Source organism: Pseudochaenichthys georgianus, chromosome 16 (assembly GCF_902827115.2).
Source record: "Pseudochaenichthys georgianus chromosome 16, fPseGeo1.2, whole genome shotgun sequence".
In the NCBI taxonomy this organism is placed as follows: Eukaryota; Metazoa; Chordata; class Actinopteri; order Perciformes; family Channichthyidae; genus Pseudochaenichthys; species Pseudochaenichthys georgianus.
Genome location: NC_047518.2, coordinates 1,387,382 through 1,395,362, shown reverse-complemented (window position 1 = coordinate 1,395,362; position 7,981 = coordinate 1,387,382). Strand labels below are relative to the sequence as shown.

The 7,981-nt window shown below is 42.1% G+C and overlaps 1 pseudogene; it reads right to left on the bottom strand.

Moving 5' to 3' along the window:
* Positions 1-404: 404 nt before the first annotated feature.
* On the bottom strand, positions 405-3,605 carry LOC139435300 (uncharacterized; annotated as a pseudogene).
* Positions 3,606-7,981: the final 4,376 nt, after the last annotated feature.

Here is a 7,981-nt window from a genome sequence, read left to right as displayed (position 1 = left end):
AGCACAATGTGACCCAGCACAGCCTCAATATCTCAGCTGTACTGCCACATGACGAAAATTTAAAAAACACACACAAATTTGATTGTAATAAAAATTGTCGGTGATATTTTCAGACTGTCCTTTTTTTGGTCCTTTATCCTTACTTTACAAGTTATTTTCATTTCTATGTTAAAGTACTAAGAGACTTTACATTTAGGAAATTTGAGATTTTTAAACCATCTAAATGTTGGGACTTTATTTGATTAATAAGTGGAAAAAAGGAAAGAAGTATTTTCAAAAACAAATTGTATACAATTGCATACACATTTTGCTTTAAGTTACAATGCAATATGTGAAAAATGATTTGTTCATCACAATGTTAGTGTCTCTGTATTCATTTCATTGTCACTGCTTTGTGGGAATAATTACAGGATCATCTTGTCCTGCCATGGCACCGAACCAGCCTTTGAGGTAAAGTAGTGGCCCAGGTATCTTCTCATTTGCCTCCCCTCCTGGGTTCCAGTGTTCCTTGCCCTCTCATGGTAAACATCCAGAAGTACTTTGTCATTTCTCCATGCCCCTGGGATGACATTCAGGTTCTGCTCCTCCAAGTCCATCATGTTGCTGTGGGTGGCTGGATATCTCAGTCTGATTAGATTGTGAAGGATTACACACGTGATGATTTTTCTGCATGTCCCTGGCCTCTGGTTCATGGTCCTCAGCAAAACTCGGAACTTGTGTGCCAGAATACCAAAGGCATTCTCCACTACACGCCTGGCTCTGGAGAGTCTGTAGTTGAATATTATGTCATGGTGCTCCATGTTTCTGATGGGAAACGGGTTCATCAGGCTCTTGTTGATGCCAAAAGCATTGTCCCCTACTATGTAGTATGGGACAGGAACGTCATCACCAGGTAGAGACTTCTCTTCAGGGAGATTGAATATGTTGTTCGGACTCTCCAGGCCTTCCTTCAGTTCTGACCCATTGTAGATACTGGCATCGTTGATGGAACCATCAGAGCCGACATCAATCCAGAGAAACTTGTAGTCTGCGTCGACCAGAAGAAGCCCTTGTAGTTTCTGTACTCAGAGCCAGTATTCCAAAGACAGGTGACCGCCACATGCTTGCCATCCAGAGCACCACAGCAGTGTGGAAATTGCCATCTCTTCTCAAACTGCTCAGCAATGGCGGTCCACTCTTCAGTTGTAGTAGGACACTGGATCACCTCAGCAGCAAACTCGGCTTTGATGGCATCGCAGACTTCATTAATGATGAGGGAGATGGTGTTTGGAGCAACTCTGAAGTTGTAGGACAGGCTTGGATAATTGTCACCGCAGGCCAGGTGTCGTAGAGTGATGGACAGCTTGAGACCAGGAGGGAGAGACTTTCTGTACCATGTGTCCTTCTTCTCTATTCTGCCTTCTACCCAGGGGCGGACTGGGACTACAAATCAGCCCGGGACTCTCGACCGGCCCACTTCGGTAGCGCCGGCCCACAGCAGACTTGTATTATCACTGATCCCACCATTGTAACCACTGGCCCGGAGCATTCGTCCAAAAAAAAAAAATCGACTAATAATGAAGAAAATGAACACATTTGTTGCAATAGTAATGTATGCACTAACAACATTACAACTTGTACTACAACATTTGAATCATCAGTTCTTCCTCATTTTCCTCAATTGTTCATTTTGGTTTATTAAAATAATGATATTGTGGTCATTGTTAAAAAATGTCTGCTATGAGTATTATTATTTGTATAATACGCTTTCTGCCTTCCTGTCATTAGGAGTTAGACATGTAATGGCCATGTAATTGATTTGATTAGAGCCTTCATTATTCTAAACTGCTGGGACATTTCGCCAATACCTTTATATTGTCTACTCTTCACTTACTTGTCAGCATAGGTCAGCATTGATGTACAGAGCCGACAGAAGACCTTGTTTATACTGGCATCATATTGAGAGGTGCAGTGACGCGTCCTAAAACCAGGAAGTAAGCTGCTGGTTCCCTCGACAAAAAGCAATGGGATTTCTCCACAGGGTTTTGGAAAATAGCTGGAAATAAGGTCTGTGGAAAACAAACCTGTTTGATAAATGCACGTTTTGTTCAGCCGGATAATCTCCACATGTCTACCCTACTTTTATAATTTTCGAATCATAAATCAAATCGATAGATTATAAAAGGGTTTTAGGACGCGTCACTGCACCACTAGAAGCCAACTCCATCGATCAAGCTGGCTGAAACTTTCTCTCCCTCTTCTTCTCCTCTCCCTGTCACTCCTTTAACTCCTCCGGTGACTTTCTTTTATTTGAAGATTGTTTTTTGCCCGGCGCTTGGCCGGTTACCGCTGGTATTAAAAACATTTGGCGAATGGTTAGGTGGCGCGATAGTCTGTAGTGAAGGAGCGCGCTCTCGCTCACGGAGCCTGCTCGCGCTGCGCTCCGCAGCAAACAGCGGTTTGCTTTTCCACGAACAACGACAACCGACTCACGGAGCGCTATGTTGTAGCGTTAATAAACTAAACAATTTAACAAAATTGCTAGTCAAGATACCAATACCACAGGAACAATTTTTTTAAAGCAATATTTTTAGTGGGCTGAGCGGGCAAGTGGAAAGTACGGCCCATTCCCAAACCGCCCCCTACACCCTACCCCTCCGTTTGCGCGTTCACGTGGAGGCTCCGCCATATTGAGGGCTGTTCCAAAGCAACGAGTGTGGAGCGGTGTGGAGGGGGAGTGGGCTATCAATCCCTCAAACAGCGAGTCTGCAGCGGTGCTGACTTGAGACCGGTCTCTACCTGACCGGAGTCACGCTGTGTGTGTCCGTCAGGAAACACGCTGTGTACAAGTAGTTCCAGCAAACATCCACTGATAAACTGCGATGTTAACAACCTCATGATGACCTCATATGTTTTTAACTTAGGATCAAACCTGTGTTTAGTCTAGAAAAAGGTAAATGTGTGCATTTTATTATAAAGTTGTGTATATTTACAGACCGTTGCAAAAACTAAGAAGCTTATAAACATCAGGTTTAAAACTAAAAGAGCTTTGAAACACAATGAAAGATGTTTGGAGTTTTATTTGAGTTATTCATTTAAACTTTTTGTCAAAGAGATGCTGATTTGAAACCGTTGTTAGATAAAGTTTCGGCATTTCCTGTTTCTGCCGGAAAGAGGGGAGGCCGTCCCAAAGCTTGCTGCTGTGTTTACTCCCTCCATCTGACAGGAGGGAGCCTCGTTTAGCTGCGAGTGTGGCTACAGACGGAGTTCACTCCATCACGGAGGGGTAGGGTCGAGGGAGTGGTTTGGGATTGGGCCTACGTTATGCTGGCCCGGGGTGTCTAGTGCTTCCGGGCCAGCGGGCCATTTAATGTCGAGCCCTGCCGGTTACCGGCAGGCCCACATCGTCCGACCGGCCCACTTTAGTACCGGCCCACCGGGATTCGTCCCGATGGCCAGTCCGCCCCTGCTTCTACCCTTCGCAGGACCTCATCGTAGAGGCCTCTGGGAAGTCTTGTGTAGTTGAAGAAGGCCTTCTCATCTTCTGTCTTCAGCTCATTTAGTAGAGTGCTATGGTGGCCATAGCGTTCTCTTCTTTTCTCAGACAGCCATTTCCTGATCCACATAGACCTCGGTTTCCTCCTTCGCCTCGGTTTGCCCCTGTCCTGGAAAATAAAAAGCAAAACAAGATGAGTACATTGTCGAATGCTAGAAAAGCAAATGTGACCCGCTCTATCGAAATCTGTCGGAGGTCGCAACGGCTCATTTCAAAATAAACGTAGCCTAAGCAAAATATTCCTCATGTCATATTGAGACTAAATATCTAGACCAGGGGTCAATCGCGGGGAGATTCCCAGTCGATCGCGAGATGTGTCTAAAAATAGAACAACAATATTCTGTTTTATCGTTAATGTCCTATAACATAATCTTCCTGTGCTAGAATAATGCACTTGAACGCATCAAAGCTTTGTGATTGGCCGGCGTGACCCCATGTGTCGGGGCGTGGCTGGTGGGCATTTCGCTGAGGATGTCCGTGTCAACCGTCAACAGGAGTGACAGTCCGCACACACACAAGACCGCAATTATGGCAGAAGCAAAAAAGCCCAAAATATATAATTTTGGATGATTATTTGTGTATCTATTCCAATTCAAAGTCCATCTGTCTCATCTGCAATGCGAGCGTGGCTTTATCGAAGAAGGGTAATTTAGGAGCGGCATTTCAAAACAGTGCACAAACGCTACGAGACGGAATTCCCTCCTAATTCTGCCCTACGCTCCAAAAGGGGAGGGGCCTGAGAGGACAGCTAAATGCACAGCAGTCCATTTCCACCAGGCCCAACAACAAGAGCAAGGCTGCTACCAGAGCATCTTATCGTGTCAGTCACGTTCTTGCGAAATACATGAAGTCTTTCAAAGACGGCGAAGTTGTGAAAGAAGCATTCCTGGAGGCTGCCGACCATCGCTGCCGACGCACTTTTGGGGACAGTAAACAACAACAATAACAGTAGCATTTCAACAGGTTTTTGACATAATAAAAACTCAAGTTAGATACCGTTATTAATCAGCTGTAAGTTTTAGTTTGTTTGATCTTATTCATTATAATTATTGTACAAAATGGTATAAGAATGCAAACTTAAATTGATTATAGTCATCAATTCAGGTTAAGAAACTAGTGTTGCTTGCATCCTATTTTAAAGGCATTTCTTTTTAAAATCAACTAAAATGCAACAAAAAAGGGTTTGATTCTATTAATGTTGTCTCTTTTATTGCACGTTGGCAGCAGATTCCTGAGTAGCTTCAGATCTGAGTCGTCTTATTAGTAAGCCTCATTTATACTTTTGTAGCAACACTATTTTTATATAATGGCAAAGAACGGGTTCAGAGTCTTTTCTTTTTTTCCTGTGTCATATCCGGCAGCACTGTTCAATGTTTCTTAAACATTACCCACTGTAGTGACGTGTGGATAAACTCCAACTCTGTATCAACAACACTGTTGTGTAACTTCAGTTAAATACTTGTTTGTGTGTAGATTAGAAAGAGGTGAGATAAAGGATCTGCAGTATTTTATGAAGTATTCATCGTACAAAGGTCAGTTTTATACAAGTAGAAGTGTGTATTTACCTGGCAGTAGGCTGTCAGTAATGGCTACGCCTCTCTATTTGGACTGGTAGATCTCGGCAAACTGGCAACTTTAAAAGTAGCTCTCGGTTCAAAAAAGGTTGGGCACCCCTGATCTAGACAAATGATTAAGAAACGTAGAGCTAAAATGTCGTGCCATTTGCAACCAGAGCGCACCCTGACGCGGCAGGCATTCTCCAGCCCAAATCAGCAAAGCTTATGAGTGTGAAGCAACAGTATCTGCTGCCCAGCTGCTTTAGTATGAAACGTACCTTCAGCTCATGAAATCTCTGCAGTATCAGAAGGAAGTAGCTAATGATAAATCTGCAGCCTCTGAAAAGTGCCGCGTCAGAGAACCAGTGCCATTTACGCACGGCCGCTCACTTCGCTAGATCCGCTAAAGGACAGCACGCTGCGGTCTAACCACACAGACACACACCAGGCTGCAGTCTAACCACACAGACACACACCAGGCTGCAGTCTAACCACACAGACACACACCAGGCTGCAGTCTAACCACACAGACACACACCAGGCTGCAGTCTAACCACACAGACACACATCAGGTGCTCGCTCATTATTCCGTATTTCTGCCGTTGTATGCTCTTTGTTTCTAAATGTATCAATGTATTGTGAACCAAAACAAATTAACATGCAGTAGTTTAACATTTAATTTCACTCATTGCGGCGTGCCGTTTAATCATTTAAATAATAGCCTATTTAAGCTTCTTATTGTGAAAATGTTTAAAAGAGAAGGGTTTAGAAAAAGTGTCTTTACTATAGGAAATACAATGATATGTATTTATTTTTATATTATTTTTGTTAACGAGAAATAGGCTATTAGAACAGGCCCAGCCGAAATTACATTGGCCCACCCAAAATTGAAATCCTGGCGCCGCGGCAGTTGCAGTTGTATGATACAACTGCAACGAAAGTAACACAAACAATGTAATATCCTTTTCAGTTTCACAGAACACAAATTGGGTTGTTTACAACAACCAGAGAAGCGACCTGCAAGCAAACATCGCGCACCGTGTCCTCATGCTCCTGTTTCACCTGTTTAATACAGGTGTCATCACTGCTACTGATTTCGATTGAGCACAGGACACACTCAGAACAAGTCGTCATGCTTGCAACCATTAACACTAGAAACGCCAACGGGTACATTTTACCGGCAGCTGTTTCTTGATTGTATGCAATTTTTCAATGAAATATTCAAGTCTCCCAGTCTGTGACTTTTCCTGAAAGTGTGTTATATAGCACCCTCTGTTGTTAAAAATGGTCAATATGAAGTCAGATTGAAAAAATTGCCATTTATACCCATCAGCGCCAGCGGGTAATATTTACCTTATAGTGATTTTCGCGTTATTGATTTTGCGCATAAACATGACGTGTTGCTATAGCAATGCCTGTTGTCTACTGTGGTTCCTGAGAGAGAGAGAGAGAGAGAGAGAGAGAGAGAGAGAGAGAGAGAGAGAGAGAGAGAGAGAGAGAGAGAGAGAGAGAGAGAGAGAGAGAGAGACTTAGCACACAACTCACGGTAGCGATATTTTATACTTCATGCTATCTGCACACACTAGATATCATATGAAAGCTGAGAGTCCACAGATTATATTGGTATACGTTTCATCACTGTGCGATCAAAACTCACTGTTAACCCTGTGTTCTAGTATGATAAATAAAATAACATTGTACCTTGAAAATCGGTACATTTTACCCGTTGGCAGTTTTAGGTATACAGCGACCTCTGGCGGTTCTTGTGTTAAACGAAGATCTTAAAAGACTTTATATCGATATTGTGTTTCTTTGCAACTCATCATTTTCTCTAGACAGCAGCTGATTTTAAGTTTCTACGACAGTATATTACACACACTTTAATGTTTTTATAGAGTAGGATCTCATTATTCGTTTATGAAATTAATATATTTTACTCGTATTGAAGCACTTTTTAACATTTAATGTCTGTGATCTTCCTTTAATGGAAAGAACAGCTGCAGTGAGCCGACGGCTGTGCAGCGACACATATTTAAGTATAAAACACATCAAAACGTGCATTTTGCATAATAGAAGACATTTAAGCGTGAATTCCATTTAAAGAATTAAAAATGTAATGTTATAACACTAAGGCTATAAACGTATTACATCACGGTCACATGACTTCACGTTGCCATCGCTAAGCTAAAGGCGGCTAATGTTAAGTGTGATGACGTTTAGTAGACTTGTTTAGTAACCTGTTAGCATCCGCCTTGTTCATGACACAGAAGTTTCGGACATTCACCAGTGGGTTATTTATTTTATGTCGTAGTACAAAATGTGAAAATCTCTTCAGCTGGTGTTAACCACATACCTTATTTCAGGCTGCTAACAAAAAACTAATTAAAAAAAAAAATCTTTATTCCTGCACTACTCCATAATGTAGAACAATACACATGTAACTTGCATTGCAACATGCTGTATGATTTGTGTGGTACCACATTATCCTGAATGCAGCCCTGTTGATGGTGTTGTCATTTCTAATAGGCAAAGTAAAATACCTTCATGCATGTTGCTTTAAACTTTAAAGCAATACAAACATGATTGGTTTCCAAACCATAAACAAAATAGCAGAGAGCTGCACAGTGAGACATTGTTACATTCTGCCAACGCTGTGGCAGGGCTGTTGAAGCTAATGAGTTTTTAACTATCTAGTATTATTGTGTGTGCTGTATGAGATATGTGTGCTGTGTAATATTTACCATGATGTGTATGATGGTTCTCGTTTCCTAAGGCTGTGTGCTGTGAAATTAAGATTGATTGGATCCTTCTCATGCATCATTTATTGAGATAATTAATGAGTGCATCTTCACTCAGCTGACCTTGTCTGGAATAAATGATCAGAATAAAT